Genomic DNA, 24,478 nt, shown 5'->3' with positions numbered 1-24,478 from the left:
AATATGAGATCCAAAGAGCTGTCACTATCAGTGAAGCAAGCCATCATTAGGCTGAAAAATCAAAACAAACCCATCAGAGATATAGCAAAAACATTAGGTGTGGCCAAATCAACTGTTTGGAATATTCTTAAAAAGAAAGAACGCACTGGAGAGCTCAGCAACACCAAAAGACCCGGAAGACCACGGAAAACAACTGTGGTTGATGATAGAAGAATTATTTCCCTGGTGAAGAAAAACCCCTTCACAACAGTTGTCCAAATCAAGAACACTCTCCAGGAGGTAGGTGTATATGTGTCAAAGTCATCAATCAAGATAAGACTTCACAAGAGTGAATATAGAGGGTTCACCACAAGATGTAAACCATTGGTGAGCCACAAAAACAGGAAGACCAGATTAGAGTTTGCCAAACAACATCTAAAAAAGCCATTACAGTTCTGGAACAACATCCTATGGACAGATGAGACAAAGATCAACTTGTACCAGAGTGATGGGAAGAGAAGAGTATGGAGAAGGAAAGGAACTGCTCATGATCCAAAACATACCCCCTCATCAGTGAAGCATGGTGGTGGTAGTGTCATGGCGTGGGCATGTATGGCTGCCAATGGAATTCCCTTGTATTTATTGATGATGTGACTGCTGACAAAAGCAGCAGAATGAATTCTGAAGTGTTTCGGGCAATCTTATATGCTCATATTCAGTCAAATGCTTCGAAACTCATTGGACGGCGCTTCACAGTGCAGATGAACAATGACCCGAAGCATACTGCAAAAGCAACCAAAGAGATTTTTAAGCTAAAAAGTGGAATGTTATGCAATGGCCAAGTCAATCCCCTGACTTGAATTCGATTGAGCATGCATTTCACTTGAGGAAGACAAAACTGAAGGGAAAATGCCCCAAGAACAAGCAGGAACTGAAGACATTTGCAGTAGAGGCCTGGCAGAGCATCATACCTCCCAACTTTTCAGAACAGGAAGGAGGGACAGGGCGCGCGCCCAAAAAAGGGGCGGAGCCAACTGAAAAGGGACGGAGCATCGCGGCTTCCCCCCGTTTTCATCACTATAGGGGGCGTGCCCAGCACTCTCCGAGATGCTGGGCAGCCCCCCAAGCTCTCCCTACGCTAGTGAACAGATGCCGTGCGATGCGCACAGCATCTGTTCACCTTCTGCACACCCGCTGCTCTGCTAGGCAGAGCAGCGGGTGTGCTCTCCCCAACTTCCCCTCCACCGCGGGACACTGCGGCCCGCGGGCGGGACAGCGGCGACAGTCCCAGAAAAACGGGACAGTCCCGCTTTTACTTTTGGCCCCTTAAAAAGTTGGAGGCACATATAGAAACCGTTGTAATTCCTACACCGTTCACCTGATTTGGATGTAATTACCCTCAAATTAAATCTGAAAGTCTGCAGTTAAAGCACATCTTGTTTGTTTCATTTCAAAGCCATTGTGGTGATAAATAGAGGCCAAAATATGGACATTCTGTCAATGTCCCAATATTTATGCACCTGACTGTATATACATACACACATGGGGCTCGATTCAATTCAACGCAATGCTGAATAGCCCCGGGAGGGAGAACCGGCATTCTCTGCGGTTGTTAGCGCTGTGCTAAGCAGGAAAACAGCCACGCGGCCGGTACTTTTATCAAAGAACTCTTTTAGTTGGAGCAAATGGCGTGGTGAATTGAATCGCATAAATAAAAGTCCTTTATTACCTGCGTTTCGGGCATCGAGTCCCCGTCTTTAGAGACAAATATACTCAATCCCCGAAACGTCGTCAATAAAGGACTTCTATTTATATGAGTAACAAGACTGCAGGATGGCATCGTAGCAAGTTTGTGGAGTATGATTTCGGAGTGCCGTGATACATAGACAAAATATGAACCACTAAAACGATGTCACACTGAATTAGGATGCGCTGCGTATATTAGTTACTTTTTCAATGGTGCGTCACAGCCATTCCCTCTTCCCGCCTTCCGCTCTCCACCAATCAGGAGGCAGCATACTCTGAGCTCGGAGAACGCTGCCCAATCCTCGCTTTTGGTTTTAGACGCTGCAAAGCCGCACCCGTGTTATGTGGTAGTAGCGGTGTGAGCCGTACAGTGAGGGGGCGGCCGGCAGGGGGCGCTGCAGGACGGGTGTGTGTGACGGACAGAGAGAGAGTCAGAGACACATACAGGGGAAGCAGCCGTTGAGGACCGGAGCGGGGTGTCCGGTGACAGCACAGGGAGGAGGAGGAGGAGGAGGAGGAGGAGCCGGGGAGGTGTCCGTGCGCGCAGCCCATCACAGGGGGAGAGGCGCCGACATATTACTTGGCCGGAGAGGGAGGGGAGAGGCTGAGATACACATTACACGGAGGGGCCTGAGCGTCTCCTGCAGGGACACGGATCTCAGCGAGAGGGTCCTTCTGGGACGGTGAGTGGCCTGATTCCTGCACTGCACAGGTTGCCATGGAGGGGAAGTCGTGATGGTGGGTGACACAGAGGGGATGCTGTGGCGGGGTGCTGTGCCCAGTGGCAGAGGGGATGCAGGGTAACACGGGATGCTGTGCCTGGTGGTAGGGGTGCTGTGCTGGTTGTCACACAGTGGGGGGTGCTGTGCTGGTTGTCACACAGTGGGGGGTGCTGTGCTGGTTGTCACACAGTGGGGGGTGCAGTGCTAGGTGTCACACAGTGGGGGGTGCTGTGCTGGGTGTCACGGGGTGCTTGGTGACAGGTGTGTGGTGAGGTTGTTGCTGTTTTTGCACAGGTGATGCTGGGTGACACACAGTGGGGTGTCCTTTGGATGTCACACAGTGGGGCTGCTTTGCTTGGTGTCACAGTGGGGGTGTTGTGGGTGTCACACAGCGGGGCTGCTTTGCTAGGTGTCATGGGGTGCTGGGTGACAGGTGTGTGGTGAGGTTGTTGCTGTGCTTGCACAGGTGATGCTGGGTGACACAGTTGTGCTGTGCTAGATGCTGAGTGACTTATAGGGGAGTGTGCTGTAGGATGGGGCGGTGATAGAATGTTACTGACATGCCTGTGCCCACAGAGGTGAAACTGGGGGACACGGCGGGGGTGCTGTGCTAAGGGGGGACAAGGTGTGGTGATGGAAGCTGGCGGACATAGGTGTTGCTGGGATTGGGGTGCTGATTTGCTGGCATGGTGAGTGGAAATAGCACCATTCTATACAGAGACTAACAGATGCTGGGTGGCATAGAAGTGACTATGGATAGCAGTTTTTTGTGTAATTTTTGAGAAATTGCTGCATAGAGCCAAAGTTGTACTGTGTGCCATGGGGTGTACACGTTTGTGTGATATGATTTGTTAGACATTTTTAAACAGGACGCTTAGGGCACGGTTCTATTCACCGCAAAATGAATAGCGTGGGGAATGAGCCCCCGGAGCAGTTCAATCCATCGCGCTGCTACGCCCGACTAAGGATTTCATCTCTCATCCCTCTGGGGATGCGAGCAGATATCCGACAAAACTCCCAGGCGCGATGTTTTCTGCCCTTAGCGCCGGAAAAACAACATCGTGCTGGGAAGTTTAGTCGGAGAATGCCCGTTCTCGCGCCTAAACACCCTGTTTAAGGTGCGAGAATGAGACTTCCCCGACCTAACATCGCCCTTCCTGGGGCTATTCAGCATTGTACTGAATTGAATCACCCTCTTGATTGGAGAAGGGCCTGACCATAGGGTTGCATAGGATGCTATCAATTACTTATGTGGTGGTTTCTACAGTACAGTACAATACTGATCTGCACACTTGTCAGTCTACAATATATAAGAGTTATATATGGTGAGGTTGCTGGCAGTGATCGGCACTGAGTGCAACTTGCCAGAGACCTGTATCAGATGAATTGAAAAAAAAAAAAAAAAAAAATCCAGTAATGATCTGTGTATAGTTAGGATATTAGTTGTGGCCATCGACCATTGATGGTTAGTAATCATCCATGACCTGGCGAGTTGTTTTACGATCGATCGAGAGGCCATCAATGGTAAACACTGGTGGCTAATGGTGAGCACCAGCCCCAGGGTGTTTTGCGCACCTTTCTGTGCTATTCAATTGTTTATGCAGTGACGGGCACAAATGCATGATTTCTGATTGCAGGCTTCCGAGGTGGTAAGCAGAAATCATTAATGTCCCTGTGCGTACAAAACATGTATACAGTTGGTCTTAAAGGGACCGACCAAACGTTTTGGGATGGTGATGGCGGTGTATGACAGTTGCATGCCCTGAATTGGTGGTGGAGGATACAGCTTAGAAGACCATAACATGCCCTGGGATGATGGTGCATTATACATAGAGCTACGGAACGGTGCATTATACATAGAGCTACGGAACAGTGCATTATACATAGAGCTATGAGACAGTGGCACGTCCTGGGAATAACGATGGTGGGGTATGACAGTGACATTTCCAGGGATGATGGTGGTAGTGTATTACTATTATATGCCCGGGACTGCGCACCCTCCTGCAGAGCAGATCGCTGATAATGGCCCCGCCTGCTTTTGTGGTGTCTGTCAGATCATAGCTGCTGCCCAGGCAGTAACTCAGCTTACCATTGCTCAGGTTCAGGATGCCGGAGCACATACCTCCTCCAGGGCCCGGTCCAGGCTGCTCACGGTGTGCAGGTGAAGTATCCACAGAATAAAGGCCACTGTGGGTGCAGAACAAACTGTGTAAGCTCTCATGAGCAGGGACCTCTTCCCTCATGTGCTTCTCTTTACATTTTCTTCTACTCTCTACTCCCCATTAGGGCACCTAACACGGGACCGCCAACTCCCGGCAGCTTATTGTGAGTGCTTTAATCACTATTTCAGCAATGTATATAAGTTGTGTCCTTGTCCTGCACTGTAATGTACTGTAAGTTATTTGTTTCTTGTTCACTTATTAGTTCTATGTACTATGTAAGGCGCTGCGGAACACTTGTGGCGCCATATAAATAAAGGATAATAATAATAAACTGTGGGTTATCAGAAAACCGCATTCAAATCATTCTCCCTGTGTCTGCACACAGAGTACAGGTGGCATTGCCAGGGGAAAAAATTTCCTCCACTACTGGCTCAGCTCAGCATGGCGCTGCAGATTGGGGATTTTTTTTTTTGTAATCGTAGAAGCTGCACCACCCCTGGCTGCTCTCTGCAGTTCAGGGCATTTTGGGTTCGTCGGAGGCTGTTTAGCTCAGCCTCTTCTCTTGCTAGTCTGCTGATGGGCAACAGAGCGCATTGCTAACTCTGGGTGGAATTCAGTTAGAATCGTGCCCAAGAGCAAGGCGCATTTCTCAGTTTAAGAAACAGGCAGGCCGTGGTGCTCTGCTAAAATGTGGCACGCTAGCAGGAACACTACTATTGGGCATTGACTGACTTGGTGGTTGCATGACTAGGACATGCATGGGATGCTGACTGATTTTGCTGCTGGTTTTTTGGTGTGATGTATCTGAATATGTGGTATTGTCTGGCAGAGCCTATAAGCAGTTTCTGCTCCGATTCTGTTTTGGTGTGGGCATCCTACAGCAACACTCGCTCAGTGGGGAAAAAGCAATGTTGAATAGTGCTGAGTCCTCGGAGTTACTCACTTGGCTTTACTGTTAGCCAGTGACTAGAGTGTTTCTGCTCTCCGCCAACCTGATTTACGAGCGGAAACCCGACTAAGCTAGTTCTGTGATGCTAGTTCCGGTTTTAGCGCATGCACTAACAGCATCGCAGCCAGCATTTAAGACGGAGAATGCAAGTTACCGGGACTCAACAACCAACATTAGTCGCCGGAACCTGCATCTCCCGACTTAAGTCCAGGGCGCGTAGGAGACAATTGAATAGCTCCGGGAACTCATTCTCTGCGCCATTCAAAATAGTATTTAATTGCCCCAAGTGAGTGGGATTATTGAAAATGTACAAAATATTCTGTATATTATATTGTGTGTGTGTGTAATCAAGGATAAAACTGTCCTGGTTGCAGAAAGATGGTATATGATGTGTATATACACTACTAGTTGATGCGCACAGACTGTTATCTGTTGCAATATTAGAGGGTGGCATATTTAGTGAATAAGTAATTGGTGTGTGGGAGGAGAAGAGGATGGATTCTTCTGAGCATCCACTGCTGGAGAAATGCTCTATATAGCCTTTCAGAGCTACCCTTCAAAGAAAAAAAGATATTTCACTGTCTTCCTATTTTTCTTTAAGGATGATGAATATTGGTAATCATGTGGGATATTTAGCAAGGCTGTACCTTCCAGGAGCAGAGAACGGCAGATGGGGTAGTTGTTCAAATAAACACCCAACCCAAAACGACTACAAAATGCTTTTCTGCTCCCTAGTTTATAGAGAACGATGCTGATTTTGTGCAGTTATTCATTATTTAATGTATTGATTTCTAGGCATTGGGTCGTTTGCACAAAAATAAAATATTTGTAGGACTGAACAAAACTAGTTGTTTGCTTGCTATGGGTCCCTGCACTCATTTCACTTCTATAAAAACACACAGCACACACGTACACACGTGTGAAGTATGTTCTGGACCCCAAATCTATATTCTAAATCAAAGTCAGTGTTGGGAGCAGACGAATGGTTGCATTATCAGCTGCTGCTCATTGCACTGCAGGAAAAATGTGTGATCTCTGTTTAGGAATGCTGGAGACCTGCTGTCTGGCTGAGGGGGATAACGAAGATTGTGCTTTCAATGCTGAGTGGGAGAAGTGCATACCTTATTCTAGTTTTAAAGGCATCATATACAGGTCTTATGTGTATTATTGAAAAAAAAATGTCTGAGTGCATATAATGTATTGACATGAGTGGGAAGTACCATATTGTACTGCTTGTCATTGGTTCTATTCGCTTTGCCTTAGTAGAAACCTTGCTCGGCAATGACAACAATTCTTAAAAAATGTTTGATTATTGTTGCTTTATTGATTTTAAAATAGCAAGCTAAGTTGTTTTTTTTGTTTTTTTGTTTTTGGGAAGCCTGCATCTAATACCCCTTTTCTACTAAAAAAAAAAAAACACGTCTCTAACCTGGGACACTGAGGACGTGTCAGAGCCGGGTTTTTCGCCTTTCACACCAGCAGCTGGACACGTGTTATGTTCAGGGTCAAGCATTTCACACCGTAACCGGGTCTTCAATCATAAAAGTGGACACTAGGGGCGGAATTCAATTCTTTCCAGCCCCTATCGGGCCCCGACGGAGCTATTCTATTCTTGCTACTGTTGGGCGAGATCAGCTGCCAAGCGCTACATTTCAGCTCGCAGCCCCTGGGGGATGAGAGCTGAAATGTGCGAAAAGTGACATGTTTGGGCGCCCAAACATCACTTTTCGCGATCGCGCCCAGCACTTTGGTCGGGTTTAGCTGCTTTACGCGGCTAAACCTGACCTCTATGGGCGCGATCAGCGTGAAAAGCTGGCACAATTGAATAGCGGCCCACGATCTCCTGTCACTTTAGACGGGAGATGCGGGCCGCAAAATCAATTGAATTCCGCCCTAGGATTGATGTAATCTCCAAGTGCTACCGAAGCCAGCTGATTTGAAGCATGACCCAGGTCATCTGCACCATTACCCGGGTCCTTCCCAAGTTCAACCAGGGTCGAAATCTCAGGTCACTTGACCCAAGTTTTGTTTTCAAGGAACCTTTTACACTGAGCCGTGACCCGGGTAGACACGACAGTAATATTGTGACAGTGAAAAAGGGGTATTAATAATTTTTTTTTAATCTGTCCTTCATGTTGTGGTCAGATACAGACATAGGAACTTGACATACCATGTGACTGTGGGGAGAAGGATTTTGCATTATACAGAGCTCATAGGTGCATTCCCAAGCCCCTGTGCTCACTACGTCATATGCCATGTAGTTGTATTTTCCATGGTAGTTATTGACACTATAGAGCAGTGATGTCAAACTCTGGCCCTTCAGGTGCAGTGGAACTACACATCCCAACATGCACTGCCAGTTTTGCTACTAGGGCATGCCAAAACTGTGGCAGGGCATGCTGGGATATGTAGTCCCACAGCAGCTGGAGTGCCCGAATTTGACACCACTGCTATAGAGTTATAAAATGTTAATAGCAGCCCGAAAAGACAAACCAAGTAACAATTGGGGGGGACTCAATAGCCTATGGAGTGCAAGGCAAAACTTGCTATGTTGATGGATACAATTCGCCGGGCTGTAACGGCATATCATGCTGAATTCAATACCACCCCTAAGATTCTTCTGATGACCTACAGTACTGGAGCACCATTTTTCCATGGGATTGCTGCTTTAACTAAACAATTGAGTATAATAACTTTTGATGTATTTATAGTTTTTATCCTGGTACTTTCTTCTTGTGTGTTTAGTCTATACTTACCGTAGTCCTTAAAGTGTTTTATATAGCAGAGCAGACTATTTACAGCATACAGAAATAGCATTGGGCATACATCTGTTGTGGGCTGTCTTGGTAATCTGTATAATGTTGCCTACTGCATGTATGTTTATAGTTTGGAATGATTTTGCCTTATGCTAAAATTCTGTAGGCAGACAATATAGCGAGCCACATTCTATACTAAGTAATCCACATGCACAAGAAGATTCTCCTATACATTTCATGTTTGATGCGCACTTTTTCTTTTTTTTTTATTGTGTATATTAGAATGCTACTTGGAGGGAAGTTCCCCTTTCCCATGCTGCAGGGAAGGGTTGTTTTCCCACCCCATGAACAGGGTCTTTTGCAAGTAAAAATGTTTCAAGTAACAATGTGTAATATTTTGGCTGGTCTGTATTTATAATTCTATAGGAGTTTAAACAAAAATTAGATTGGGAAGTGTTGAAGGTTTGCTGTGTTTGAAGTAAACTATTAACTGTCACTGCAAGGGGATTGGAACCTGCTAACCGTTTGTTGGGATATGTTTCACTTTTTATGAGTTTGCCCTTTTTGTCCTTGCAGGAGTTTGTTACATTGTCATGCTTCATAACACCATGATTGTTTTGTCAACATTGGGAATAAAAGGTCATGACTACAATAATGGCTGCCTCCAGTGTAGGTAATGCTGGGTACACACCTGTCGATATATCGTTCATTCGATCAAACGATATATCGTGAGTGCATCAGCGGATTTGTTCCCCTGCTATGTCTGTGAACAACGTTGTTCAGACATATTAGGTCGGCCCTGCAGCACAGATATATCGCTGCAAATTTACATGCCTGAGCAGTTGTCATGTCGGACATATCGAGAGGCAAATTGGTAAGCTATGCACACTTACCAATCGGCCGCTGGGACGACTGATCGGTTTGCTGACCGATCCGTCGTCTGCATAAGCGACAAGGGGGCATATTTACAAAATTAGTTTTGACAGATTCAGTATCTAAGGATGGAAGAAGTTGGGGCCGCAGCAGATATGTTTGATATCGGCTGCTTTCTCCCCATTTTCACTAGAAAAATTAGCCCCCAATAGGTTTCCTATGGTGGTTTATAAATTGTGAATTTTATTAAGAACCGGATAACTTGGCTAATGCCATCTCTTGATGACGCTGACCATTGTAACTATGGACTGCATTAAGCTCGGATCCCTGTCTGATAATCTCTTCATGAACATACGTGGTCATCACAGTAGCCTTGCTGGGGTCTGAACCTGGAAGTAATACGATTGCAAGGGATAGGCGGATGGGGTCCTATCAGAGACCCTACCCATTAATGTTTTTTGTTTTTAATACAGTTTGATATGCAGCGGTAATAAATTATAATTTACGAGACCAATTGCCCAATATTGGTAAATATAATTCTACACGCACACTAGCGTATTAGTCTCGCAACTAAATTCAACTTTGGCTGCATTTTCCAGCAGTCCTTAGTCTCTGTCCCCCACACAGCAACTCCGGAGGGTGTGAGCAAAAATTAATATCGGCACCCGCAGCATTCACGCCAGTCGGTGGCAACAATGGAATAGCACGACTGGAGCTGCAGCCGCGCTAAAACAATTGAATCGCTCCCTAGAGTGTAAAATGCACACCTAAATATTATTCTTACTTGATAAGTTCCACTGTGAAGGAAAGATAAGCCTGGAAACTAGTGATTATTTTAGAAGAGGATATAAATGACAGAAAACAGAACTCTTCGTTCCTTCCTTCCTTCCTTGTTGCGAACATGTAAATGGTGCTTTCAGTTCCGTTACTAGTTTTGAGCTTTCTAATTCTTGTACTGGAAGCATGGATTGGATGCCATTTTGTTTAGCATTTCATTGTAACCGTTTTTTTTTATTTCATTGCTTTGGTTATTATCCTTTATTTATATGGCGTCACAAGTGTTTTACAAATTACATAAACAAATAAGTAACCAGCGACATACAATACAAAGCAGTACATGGATAATAAACATAGCTATATTAGCGACCTTTGCACCAAAATAAGCAGCCAAGTGTTAGTTGCTCTAGTGGGGAGTAAGAGATAAACAAAAGTACAGTAGGGAGAAGCACAAGAGTGTAAAGAACTAGTGGGAAGTGAGGTTATGTGGGAGGGTGGGAAGACGATCAGCTCAGTCTTAGACATATTAAGTTTGAGAATTCGCTGGGACATCCAGGAAGAAATGGCAGAAACAGTTGGAGATACGAGTCAGTAGAGAGGAGGAAAGATCAGGTGAGGAAAGGTAGATCTGGGTATCATCTGCATAGAGATGATAATGGAGGTCAAAAGAGCTGATGAGTTTACCTAGAGAGGACGTATAGAGAGAGAATAGGAGAGGTCCAAGAACAGAACCTTGGGGAACATCTACTGTAAGAGGCTGTGGGGGGGGAGTAGTCGTGAGAGGGAACAGAGAAACAACGGTCAGAAAGGTAGGAGGACAGCCAGGAGAGAGCAGTGTCACGTAGACCAAGGAAATGAAGGATATGCAGCAGGAGAAGGGTGGTCCACAGTGTCAAAAGCAGCAGAGAGGTCAAGGAGAATGAGCAGGGAGTAGTGGCCAGTTGGATTTGGCAGCAAGGAGGTCATTGCTGACTATAGTGAGGACAGTTTCAGTGGAGTGGAGAGAACGGAAGCCAGACTGAAAAGTGTCAAGGAGGGAGTGGGAGGACAGAAAGGAGTTTCAAGGCAAAAGGGAGGAGAGAGATTGGGTGGGAGTTAGAGAGTATGTTAGGACCAAGGGTATTTTTTTTTTTTTAAGAATGGAGACAAGGGAATGCTTGAATGCAGAAGGGACAGTGCCAGAAGAGAGGGAGAGATTAAGGAGGTGGGCAAGATGGGGAGCAGGCAGAAGAAGAGCAGGTAGTGGAGGAGGCAGGAGGGGATGGGGACAAGGGGGGAGGTGGAAGGGGGGGCTGGATGAGGCCCATTACTTCCTCTCCAGATGCAGGGGAGAAGGATGTCAATGTTGATTGGGAGGGGTGATCTGGGAAAGAGGAAGTGGAGAGCTGGGGGACTTGTTGGATAAGATGTCCTGACGTATGGAATCAATTTTAGATGTAAAATAGTTAGCAAATTCAGTGGCAGAGAGCAAGGCGGGGAGACTAGGAGGGGGTGGGCAGAGGAGGGAGTTGAAAGTGGAAAAGACGCTGGGGATTTGAAGACTGGGAGGAGATGAGATTCTGGTTAGCCTTTTTACTGGGACCATAGCTGAACAGTGGTGCTTTCTGTCCAGGGTCCTGGCACATATAATACCTGATAAATGACATGAGATACTACAACTATCTGTATACTCGGGCTCAACAGAACATAGACCTGTCTCTGCTGTGGTTATAAAATTGGAGAGAAGGGCAGCACAGATGGTGTAATGGTTAGCATTACTGCCTCACGGCACTGAGGTCGAGGGTTCAATTCCCACTACGGACCTAACTGTGTGGAGTTTGTATATTTCCTCTGCTTTTAGGAACACAACTTATATTAAAATGTTTAGTCCCCTGGTACAGCTAATAGATGGCACACGTTATGCAGTAGGCATATGGCTTCTGCATCTGATACCATTTGTTATGTGTCAGAGGAACCGTGTTTGGCAGTTCCACGCTCATGAAAGTGCTGCTTAGATAAACTACGGTTTATGTTAAACACATCACTGCTAACTTGTTCACCTCTTGTAACTGGTTGGGTATGAAAATCCCGACGCTGCAAGCTCGAAGCTGAAAATCACGACTGGGGCTGGTAAGTACCCGAACCCTATGCGAATAGTTGTCTGATGGAGCAATTCAATTGTTCCTCCGTTGGGACACCTAAAGTTGCAGGGATGCACATTCCTTCTCGCAGCCTGCTGAGGTATGAGAAGAAATGTCTGAAGTCCCGTTTTTATTTGGACCCCCCCCGACGGTGGTTTGGGCACCCTAACCTTTATTTTACACTGGTTTAGCCGCTGTGTGATGCTAAACCCGTTGCTTGTGGGCGCGATAAATGCTAATGGGTGCCCGAACGGAGAAACAATTGAATTGCACCGTCTAGTCGCATAGACGCCCAGCAGGAGGCTCGCGCTGCAATTGAAGCGCCCCTGAGTGAGACTTTTTGCACAGTAGCAAAATATCGCTCAACTGCTCCAACATCGGCACTTTGTCCACCTTTGAATCAGGCCCTGTGTTTTTACCTGGTATTGTCAGTCGATAACATGTATTTACGCGGAGTCTTGCTTACCCGTTGCAAAAATGTTCCAGTCTTTTTGTCCTGTAGTGGGAAAAATCTGCCTATCCCTCTCTTGTCATACCATGCAATGCCCTGCTGCAACCCTACCTAGGGCTGTATTCAATTAGCGGTGAAAAATGCAGGTTTTTTTCGACATTGGCGTAAACGTCTGTTTTTGTAGCGGGAAAAAAAATGCTAAAAACAGGTGAAAACGGCAACAGGCAATAAAAAAAAAAAAAACTGGAGAAAAGTTTTCTCCATCATAGGGCACGATTCTATTCAACGCGATGTAAATAGCGCCGGGAATGAGCTCCCGGAGCTATTCAATACACCGCGCTGCCAAGTCCGACTAATGATTTCTTCTCTCATCCCTCCGGGGATGAGAGCAGAAATCCAACAAAAGTCCTGGTGCGAGGCTGTTTTCTGCCTTTCGCGCTTGGAAAACAGCCTCGCGCCGGGAAGTTAGGTCGGGGAATGCCCGTTATCGCGCCTAAACACCCTGTTTAAGGCGCGAGAACGAGCCTTCCCCGACCTAACATCGCGATGAATTGAATAGCTCCGGGAACTATCTCCCGGCGCTATTTACATCGCGTTGAATAGAATCGTGCCCATAGACTAGTAGAAAAAAAAAAGCAAAATACCTATTTTTGTCTGAAAATGTGGGGATTTCTTTCAGAACCCTTTGAACACCCCACTAATAATGATAAATAAATAAAAATTGTAAGTTGCGTACTTTGGCAAAAATGTCTGTGCAAATTTTGGGCTAAAAAAAGCATGAAAATGGTTTTAACGTATTGGGTCTGATATTTCGGGGGGTGGTATGGATGCGTCAAGTGTTTTAAACATCGCACGCAGTCACAGCAGGTGGTTTTTAAAATTACGTTTTTTACGACACGAAAATATACTTTCACCCATTTAACGTACCCCCATTTTACGTGGAACAGTAATTTCCTGGGAAAAGATTGCTTTATCTTTTTTCAACGTTTTTTTTTTCCGCCCAAAATTTGCGCTGTCGTTTTTCGTCAAACTACGCAACTTAAGAAAAAAAAATTCTGGCAATTTATCATTAGGGATAGGGATTTGCATTTTTTTTTCTTTTCTCTCCTGGTCTGGGATGGAGAACTTTTCTCCAGTTTTTTTTTTTTTATTCTTATTCTTTTTGCCTGTTGCCGTTTTTAGCCAAAATTTTGCCTTTTTTGGGGGGGAGGGGTGAAAACAGTCTTCGAAAATGGCAAAAAAAACCTGCAATTTTTACCGCTAATTGAATACGGCCCCTAATTGCCGGTCTCCCTGGCTTTTAAAAAATCTGCTGGATTTCTCCAGACATGTATTGTAATTTTATGGAGAACTTTTTTGATTTGGCAAATCGTAAGTCTTAATAAAATTGAAGTTTTAAACCCCCCCCCATTTTTTTTTTTTTTTTTTTTATTTCAAGTTGCTTAAATACTTTTGTTTATTGACATCATGAACAATGTTTTCTGTTTGATGTTTTGTAGATGTTCAGAGAGGTAATGTTGGGCAAGATGATAGGGGGGCTCAGTTTCTCAGGAGCTGGAATGACTTGTTAAACAATGTATTGTGCAAATGATCTGCTGAATGTGGAGAATTGGCTCCCGTCTCTGCCAGCCTTCAAAGGAGAATAGTAATGGCAACCAGTCAGAAGTTTCGGAATAGTGGAGCTCTTCAGGCAAGGGCTTTCTAGCTTCAGAATTGATGTACCATGTAGCTGAGACAGTGTGGGAGTGTGGTGACCATATGCCTATAAAAATGATTCATTTTCGTTACTTTCTATTCTTGAACTTCTCCCACTAGTCTCCTCTGCTCCCTAATTTCTATGACTGGGATGCTGGAATTGTTCTAAGTTCTATACCCTGAATCATTTTTCCACACTTAAAATACTCAGTTGTTCTAGACCAGGCCTGGCCAACCTGTGGCTCTCCAGCTGTTGTGAAACTACAAGTCCCAGCATGCCCTGCAACAGTTTTAGCATTCCCTAATAGCTAAACTGTAGCAGGGCATGCTGGGACTTGTAGTTTCACAACAGCTGATGAGCCACAGGTTGGCCAGGCCTGTTCTAGACCTTAAATGAGCATTGAATGCAAATCGTGGTCATAGCACCCCCTCTTGAGGGGTTGTCCTGTATGAGTGTGCATTACATTATGACACAGGCAGGCTGCAACTTTTGCATTTGCAACAAAGGCCTTCTCTGAGCAACCCAGTTAGTGTCTGGCAGCATTTTTCTACTCCCTATCTTGGATCTATAAGTAGTTGCTGATAGACCGTTTCCAATACTGTTATCACATTGTACCTTATCAGAAAGTAGCATAGTCTTGGTGGTTTTGGGTCTGTTATTTGCTTGTGTACAACTTCTACTCAAACTTCGTCTTCCAGCTCTTCAGCTATCAGACAGTGTAGTGTTCCTTCTAGGCTTGGCAGGACGGCTGTCGCTGGAGGGCACTGCTATTCGCGCGCCTGCATCTGAATAAGAGGTGTGGTCACTAGACAAGGGGGCATTTCCTTGAGATGCACATCCTTTTAATCACCGTAGAGGGTGTGCCAAGCATTAACGGAGATGCTGGGCTGCCCCCAACTCTCCCCGCATGGCATCTATTCACCCACTGGTGATTTTCATATGACCTCCATCCCCCCCCCCCCTCTAGCAGGAACACTCGTGACTGACATCTGGCTATAAGCCTACTATTGCTCCACACATAATTACTGAAGGCGGCGAGTCTTAGTGTCATGTACAGGGGGCAGGGCTAAACTTCGTTACCTTGTGCAGAGATTAAATATAAAGAGTGCTGCGCTCCCTGCCATCGATGGTTGAGAACCATTTGATCTCTGCCATCGATGGCAAAACTGCTCATTATACATAGCATTTTTATCTAGATGTGCATTCAGTTTGCCCATGGTGAACAGTCTGTGTACAAACACATATGTGAACACACCAGTTCATATAAGTTTAATGTGAAAACAAAAGTCTTTGTATGTTTATACCAGAGGATCTCAGCTCAGGTATGAACAAATTATACCTGACATGAGTTGTTTTGTAAATATGAATCAGTAAATTTGTAATAAAATCTGCTATAGTACTTCTAAACAAACAACAAGCCTTATAGGAGAGAGACCCATCTCGTACGTCCCTCTGCAGCCTACACAATTCTGTTTAGCTTAGCTCTGCAAAACTCTGCATAGGCCCCTATAATAGCAGTGGGGAGTGGGTAGCCAGCTTTTTATTTGTGATCTCTCCTGGGATTTTATAGAATATGGTGTAACATTGATAAATATGTCTGACGTTGTATAAATACTTCTCAACACGTGCAATAAACTGCAAGGTTTATTAAATAAATACTTGTCAGGTGGTATTGTACAGCGGTGGCCAACAGTTTTGAGAATGACACAAGTATTGGTTTTCACAAAGTTAACTGCTTTTCAGTGTTTTTAGATCTCTTTTGTCAGATGTTACTATGGTATACTGAAGTAAAATTACAAGCATTTCATAAGTGTCAAAGGCTTCTTTTTTTTTTTTTTTTTTTCCCATCAATACATTTTTATTGAATATCTTGCAAAATGTTTATAGGGGTACAGAATATAGAAAAGGGGAAACACAAATAAAATAAAATACAAGGGGGGGAGATTGACAGTACATTCGTAGACATTAAACAAAACAATCCTAAATATAGAAGTGCATAATATATTAGGTGCTGTGATCTACTGTGGAAGCTCATTAAGATCAAAGGGAGAAGGACTCTGCGGGTTTGGGGACGATATGGACACAGCCGCACCTCCTCCGTTCGTAACATACAAATACCAGGGGTCCCACTTCGTAGTGGAAGACGAAGTGGCCACAGAATAAGTGACCTCTCTCGTCTCCATCTCAAAATGGAATTGTGTTTTTGTTATAACCTTAGCAAACGGAAGAGGAGACGGGGACTTCCAGTGCTGGGCTATAGTGGCTTAAGCGGATATCAGTATATGGCCAAGAACATACCGGTCAGATTTAGGAACAGAATTTGGATACCAATGGAGAAGAGCAAGGGAAGGGTCTAGGGTCAATTGGAGGCCGAGTACGTCATTAATGAGACTGAATACTTCCTCCCAAAAGGGGCGGATAAGGGGGCAATCCCAGAAAACGTGGAAAATAGAGCCTTCAGAATTACACAGGCACCAACAAAACTGAGACAGTGGGCCATATTCTATGTAGCCTAGAGGGAGTTAAATATAATCTATTTAAAAGTTTTACATTTCAATATGGTTGGTGCATGTGGATATAGAGAAAGAAGAAAGATATATACTCTCCCATTGTGGAAAGGTGAAGGTACGCTGGAGATCTGTTTCCCAGTGGAGTTGAGCAGGAGATTTAATTGGCAGAACTATGGGAGAAAATAAAGAATACCAATAAGATATGGCTCCACTAGAAGAGGGTTTAGAGAATTTACTCAGGATTTGGTGCAGCGGTGTTTGGAATACCGTGGGACCTGTATTCATCTTGGTATACCAATGTAATAATTGTTGGTAAAAAAAACCATGCAGAAGGTCCTAGTGAGTATTTAGCACAGAGATCTATATATGTTAAAATTGAGGATGGGGAGAAAAAGTCTGCCAAAGACTCCATACCCAGAATTATCCAGTAAGACACATGGAGATTGGGCAATACTATATTTAATGCTCGAAGGGAAAGTCCTAACAGGGAGGGTAAAATCGAAATGGGTTGAGAGGTTACGGTCCCAAACTTTTAAGGCATCTAGGATTGTTTTACATATCAAGGGGAATCTCTGTCTATGCTGTTGGGGTAGCCAAAGAAGATCGGGGAGAGGGAATTGCCTGATAAGGGCATGTTCTAAGTCTACCCAAACTTTAACATAAGGGGGGAGAAACCAATCACATATTTGGGATAAGTGCCGCTTCATGGTATCTATTCAGATCAGGTAGGTTAAGGCCACCCTGGGATTTAGGTCGAACCATACGGCTATAAGCCATTCTAGAGGGCTTACCCCTCCACACATTAGAAATCATCAGGCGGCGCATCTGCTGAAAAAATTTGCGGGGAATAACATAGGGAATGGCACGGAATAAATACATCAATCTTGGTAATAACATCATTTTGAATGCCGCTATGCGACCCAACCAGGAGATCTCGTGACTCATCCAAGCAGTGGCCAGGGAAGATAATGGGGTCAGGAGGAGAACATAATTTTCATTAAATACGGCATTAATAGAGGATGGTATGTTGATTCCTAAATAGGATATAGAAGAATTTTTCCAAACAAATGGAAAACGTCTCTTTAAAGAGCATAAAGATAAAGGTGCAATATTAATAGGTAAAGTTTCAGTTTTCGTAACATTCAATTTGTAGAAGGAAGCAGCACTATAGTTATCTAATAGCAACGAGATCTCCGGGTCGGTTACAAACAGCAAAACATCATCTGCAAACAGACATAATTTGTGGGAGGTATTATGAATTGAGAGCCCTGGGAACTCAGGTGATTGGCGGATATTTTGGGCAAGGGGTTCGATGGCCAACACATATATCAGTGGGGAGAGAGGACACCCCTGTCTGGTACCGTTAGAAATTGGGAAAGGTAAGGAGAGAAACCTGTTACTAAAAACACGGGCAGAGGGGCCAGAATAAAGGGCATTAATAGACCGAAGGATGTCACCCTGTCCATATCTATACAAAACCTGGCGCATGTAGTCCCAATGTAGCCGGTCAAACACTTTTTCAGCGTCGAGAGAGGAGGAGGAGATGCAGCTTGTTAAACGTCACCCATTCAACCAAATCTAAAACCCTGCGGGTGTTATCGGGAGCCTATCGCCCATGAACAAAACCCACCTGGTCAGGATGGATCAATTGTGGGAGCAATGGATTCAGACGATTGGCTATCAGTTTATCAAAAATTTTTACGTCCGTGTTAAGGAGCGCAATGGGTCTATAGTTTGTACACACTGAGGGGTCTTTACCAGGTTTCGGAATGGTGACAATTTGTGCTTCTACCATTTCGGATGGGAAAGAACCTTTATCAGAAGCTTCTGTGAATAAATTTAAAAGAATCGGGGACAAGAGAAAGATTTGGAGAAACCGTCGGGACCGGGGGCTTTGCCCTTGGGTAAATTCTGAATTACTTTCTGAATTTTCTTCAAAGAACAGGGGGCATTCAGGGACGCCAGGCCATCCGCATATAAGGTAGGGAAAGATAAGTCGTCCAGAAAGGAGGAGATAACATTACCCGAAGACTGAGGAATTGAGGAGTCATCACACAAATTATATAATTTTGCATAGTAGTCCGAAAATAAGTTTGCGATATCAAGGGGGTTAAGACATTTTGAACCAGAGGGGGTTAAGAGAGACTTGATTCTGTTACGAGCTTGGTGCCCACGAAGCTTACGTGCTAAAAGACGAGAGGCTTTATTACCTGTCGTATAGAATTTATGGCGTAATCGGGTAAAAGCCAATTGCATTCGTGAGAAAAAAAGTTTTTGGAGCTGTGAACTAACCTCTTGGAGTTGTTTGCGTAGCACTCTAGTAGGGCGGAGCTGGTTTTGGGACTCCAGGGACCTTAAAGTAGATTCTAAGCCAGTCTGTAATTCGCGAGAGAGAGCCTTAAGTTGAGCTCCCTTTTGGATAGAGGTACCACGGAGGACCGCTTTTAAGGCGCACCAGTGTGTGAAAACAGAGGTGTCAGAGGGAGAATTAGTCTGAGTATACAACATAAGGGAGTCGGTAAGGACCTTCAAAATCTCTGGGTTTTTTAATTGATACTCAGGAAGACGCCAGGGACGATTGGGAGTCAGATGGTAATCTTTATCCCAAACCCATAGGACCGGCGCGTGATCTGACCAAGTGATCGGGAGAATTTTAACCTTTTTTTGTAGATAAGAGAATTCTCCAATCTAAAAGGACAAGGTCTATTCTAGAGTAGCTATTGTGGACTGGGGAAAAAAAGGTATAGTCTCTCTCGTCCGGTAATAGGGTGCGCCAGGCATCATATAAGTCATACTCTGCCAGCAATTTCTTAAAGGCCAATGAGGGGCCTATGTCACGAGGGGTGGAGGAAAGACCCTGGGGAGAAGATCTGTCTATTTTAGGGTCTAGGACTAATTTAAAGTCGCCCAGCACATTAAGTGCTCCCTGTCTAACTTTAGATATTTCCTCAAAAGTTTCTCGTAAAAAGGGGATCTGGCGAGAATTAGGGGCATAGAGGGAAACCAGGGTGACAAGAGTCTCTTCAATTTTACCAATAAGAATGAGAAATCTACCGTTCCCATCCTCTATCTTCCTTTGTAACGTAAATGTGGTATTGGCATGGAACAGTATGGCAACACCATTACGTTTAAGATGACTATTAGCTGTGTAGCATAAAGGATATCTGTGATCCCTAAATATGGGGGGAGCTAAGGATGAGAAATGCGTCTCCTGAAGAGCCACAACATTGGCCCCATGCTAGTGGAATGTAGAAAGGGCCAGACGTCTCTTATGAGGAGAATTAAGTCCCTTCACATTCAATGAAAGGACTTTAACCATTAGGTGTAATAAAACATTGTGTAAGTAAAAATGTCCCAAATGCACCTGTCATATAACGAAAAGAAAAGAAAGTAAAAAGAAAATAAAACACACACAAAAAAAAAAGCAGAAAAATGGGGAGAAAAAAAACAAAACACATAAAGCAAAAACACATATAGAGAATATAGAACCCAAAAGGCCCAGTATATCGGGCCTTAGTAGTTGCCGTGAAAAAACAATACGGCAAAATAGTTAACATGTGGGGGAGGACTGTGTCATTCCTCATCCCCGAGACCTATTATAAAACATAATATAACAAAGACCAATAAATCACATTTACCATCCCTCTCCTATCCTAAATACAGAAAACTGATCATAGTAAAAACTGTAATTTAGAAGGAGGAAGGGGAGAGGGAGAAATCTATGGTCATTCTGAAAACCATCTACTTTAAGCAAAATATTAATCAGAAATTGTAAGATACAACAAACCTTACATCGGGAACACTCGCATCGTACTAAATGCAGCAAAGAATGTTCACTTTGATAAACCAAAGCTAGATATACAAAAATAACAATAGCGTTCCCGCTAGGCTGTTTTAGCGGGGCGCGGCAAAAAGCACCCTGCCTTCCAGGAGGAGGGCAAAAAGCGCCCTGCCCTCACAGCCTGCGGGTGCCGTTCTCACTCGCGGGACGCAGTGTCCCGCGGGTGGAGAAACATGCGGTGACCCGGTCACCGTCGGAGAATAGACGCCGGGCGCATGCGCCCGGCATCTATTCTCCCTTTCTGCAGTGCTTGGGGGCTGCCCAGCATGTCCGTAAGCGCTGGGCACACCCCCAAGTATGACGAAAAGGGGACGCGTCTTATAGACATGCCCCCTTTTCATGACCACGCCCCCTTTTCAGGCACGCGCCTTCGGCGGGCGCATAGGGTTGCCCCCTCTAGCTCCGGTGCCCTGCCTGCCGGCGGAGCTAGAGTTAACACTTTAACAATGTTCTTGAGGAAGGAACTTGATTGTAGCAAATGCTAAAATGTTCCATAATGGCCCAATATTGAACCACTCTTGGCCAGTAGGAAACAAGGAAATATTGAAGAAGTCTTAAAAGACCAAAATGAAACTCGAGACCATTCCGGTTGGAGAAGGGGACTCTGGGAGGATGCTGGGATCGAGACAGGTATTTCCCATTCAGCCAGTAATTTGGCGCCAGCTTCCAAGGAGGAAATGATAAACGTGGAGCCATCCTTTCGCACCAAAAGCTTTACCGGGAAACCCCATCTGTATTGAATAGCATTGTCCTGGAGTGCTTTCGTAAGAGGTTGAAATGTTCTTTATTAATAGTGTGGACCGAGAGATCAGGAAATAATTGAAGGTTATTAAGAACTTCAGCATCCTCCGATTCACGGGCAGCCTTCAATATATGTTCTTTGATGTGGAAGAAATGAAGCCGTAACGCATCCAGAGACCATTCATGTGTGGGGTTGCTTCTTGGCCAAGTGAGTGGGCTCACTCACAATTTTGCCTAAGAACACAGCCATGAATAAAGAATGGTACCAAAACTTCCTCCAAGAGCAACTTCTCCCAACCATCCAGGAACAGTTGGGTGATGAAAAATGCCTCTCCAGCATGATGGAGCTCCTTGCCATAAGGCAAAAGTGATAACTAAGTGGCTCAGGGAACAAAACATCTAAATTTTGGGTCCATGGCCAGGAAACTCCCCAGACCTTAATCCCATTGAGAACTTGTGGTCAATCCTCAAGAGACGGGTGGACAAACAAAAATCCACAAATTCTGACAAACTCCAAGCATTGATTAGGCAAGAATGGGCGGCTATTAGTCAGTCGGTACTTGTCATTCTCAAAACTTTTGGCCATGGCTGTATGTCATGTGGCCTAATCATTCTGGTATTGGCAAACTATGGACACAAGTTTGGGAATTCAATTGGTTTTATGGGCGGCTTAAGTAATGTGTGTCTATCAGATCAATTCAATTGTTGCACCGAACTGACACCCATTAGCCGCAGCAGTCACATTTTTTTTCTCGCAGCCTTCCGAGGTGTGAAAAAGTGTGTGGAAAGTCCTTAGTTTAGACGCCCAAAAGTAGTTTATACGCCCAAACCAGGATTTTAGACAGCCACTTTTCGCTTCTAAAACCCATCCTTTTGGGCATGTAAAATACGAATAGGTGTCTGATCGGAGCAACAATTGAATTGCTCCAATAGATGCCCATTAGTTAGACGCTCAGCGCTAACAATTTAATTCCCCCCAAAATGTTGTACTTGTTCTCTCCTTGTAACAATGCATCACAAAGTGTGCGGTACTTTGTATGAACATTTTTGAATGTTGCAGGCAATGTCACACTTGGCAGCACTTGGTTGTCGGGCACTGTCGTACTACCTGTGTAAATTTTGCTATTTAAAAAAAATAAATACACTTTGGCTTTGAGACTGAGCCTTAACTTTTTTTAATGGAATATCTGTGTTTCTATTAAACCTAGAATTACTGCAGGTTTGTTCAACAACAACAACATCTCTCATTCGAGTGTAATTTTCCTCAACTATTTTGCTAGATTTTGGTTTTATGGCTAATGGATACCTAAAAAACATTTTTACAATCTGGTGGTGGCAGCTTAATTACGTATAAGGTGCAGTGTGGGTAATCTCATTTGCGATCCTTTAAGGGGTTGTACACTATGCCTTTATGCACTGGTGGTTTAGAGGCGCTTTATCAATGTTAATAAAAGAGCACGTATATTGTACTTTCCTTACGTTCAGCTTTATAACAATCATTGTACACTTTTGCATGCTTTAGAATGCACAGAAATGGAAAAAGTAGCGGATACGGATGTGCCAACTGAAACTGTCCCATTAGTGTTATATACATTTTACTGGCGTTAAAAAATGCATGGCAAATACTAATAAAAGAAAATGTCTAATAATAAGCCTGTTGAGATGTCAAGACGTAACGAGGGTCGCACTAATGTGGAAAATCTGCATTCAGACTAGGGGTGAGCGGATTCAGTTCTACTCGGTTCCGTTCGGTTTTAAAAACCGAATCTTATTGGCTATCCAAAACTCGTGACAGCTGATACCCAATAAGATTCGGTTTTTAAATCCGAACGGAACCGAGTAAAACCGAATCCGCTCACCCCTAATTCAGACGGACCATATAGTTTATTTTTCTTTCCTTAGATAGTACAGTAGGTCTGACCATACAGGCCTTGGTCAATGCTGGTAACCTTAACCTATGTGACCTTTACATGTTTATAGTATGGGATAAAATGGAAATAAAGCCTGAAGACTGTGGGGGAGATGTATCAAACTTTTCAGAGAAATAAAATGGAGAAAAAGTACCAACCAATTAGCTTCTGTCATTTATCAAACGCAGCCTGTAACATGACAGGAGCTGATTGGTTGGTACTTTATCTCTCTCCAAGGTTTGATGCATCTCCCCCTGTGTATCTGGTGAGATGACATTTTGGTATCTCCTCATTGCCCTGATACTTCAAGTCTGTTTCTTGAATTGTACCAGGAAGCAGAGTCTTCCATACGTGTAACCTTCTGATGAACTTGTATATAGCACAGCGTGAGAAGTGTCCTATTCACAGCATCTGTTCTCACTCTTCCCTAAACATTCACACCTGTGAGGCCGGGAGTAATGCTGCTAGTGCTGGTGAACTTGTTTTAAAGCTTGTAATATCGATCATTATTGATCTCTATGGGGTTGTTTATGGGCCATTTCTAATCCATATTTCTGTGTGGGAGATTGTATTTACAAATATTCAGATGTGAAAATGTTTCCTGCAGTTGTGCTTGGTGTGAGGGTGTTTTCTTTTTCTTCCAAAATTAGATCTGCAGGATCTCCATAAGGATGCATTAGCAATACTATAAAAACACAGCTGCAATCAGGGCCGGTGCTAGGGTGTTCGCGTTTGCCTGCAAACTATACATTTTCACACTGACATTTTCTATGAAGGGACAATGCACACAATAGAAAATGAGTATTGTCTAACAAGAAAGGGCCGTGGTCACACAATAGTTCCCCCCCAATTCAAATTACACCACACAGTAGCGCCATCTTATTCACATTACACTGCACATAGGGCCCTGATTCACATTACACTGCACATAGGGCCCTGATTCACATTACACTGTACATAGGGCCCTGATTCACATTACACTGCACATAGGGCCCTGATTCACATTACACTGCACATAGGGCCCTGATTCACATTACACTGCACATAGGGCCCTGATTCACATTACACTGCACATAGGGCCCTGATTCACATTACACTGCACATAGGGCCCTGATTCACATTACACTGCACATAGGGCCCTGATTCACATTACACTGCACATAGGGCCCTGATTCACATTACACTGCACATAGGGCCCTGATTCACATTACACTGCACATAGGGCCCTGATTCACATTACACTGC

The 24,478-nt window shown here is 44.3% G+C and overlaps 1 protein-coding gene across 6 annotated transcripts in view; it reads left to right on the top strand.

The window, feature by feature from the left end:
• Positions 1 to 2,071: 2,071 nt before the first annotated feature.
• ADD1 (adducin 1) overlaps positions 2,072 to 24,478 on the top strand; it is a 94,290-nt gene continuing 71,883 nt past the window's right edge. For 2 of the 6 annotated variants that reach the window (XM_088454964.1, XM_088454963.1), the window contains exon 1: positions 2,072 to 2,408. The gene's annotated coding sequence lies outside the window, so the exon portion shown is untranslated. The remainder of the gene's footprint in view (positions 2,409 to 24,478) is intronic. The other 4 variants (XM_088454959.1, XM_088454961.1, XM_088454960.1 and 1 more) reach the window with 4 other exon arrangements.

This window comes from Taudactylus pleione, unplaced genomic scaffold (genome assembly GCF_031769625.1).
Source record: "Taudactylus pleione unplaced genomic scaffold, aTauple2 ptg000638l, whole genome shotgun sequence".
Classification (NCBI taxonomy): domain Eukaryota; kingdom Metazoa; phylum Chordata; class Amphibia; order Anura; family Myobatrachidae; genus Taudactylus; species Taudactylus pleione.
The sequence above is the reverse complement of the archived record's forward strand: the minus strand, read 5'-3'. Positions and strand labels throughout refer to the sequence as shown.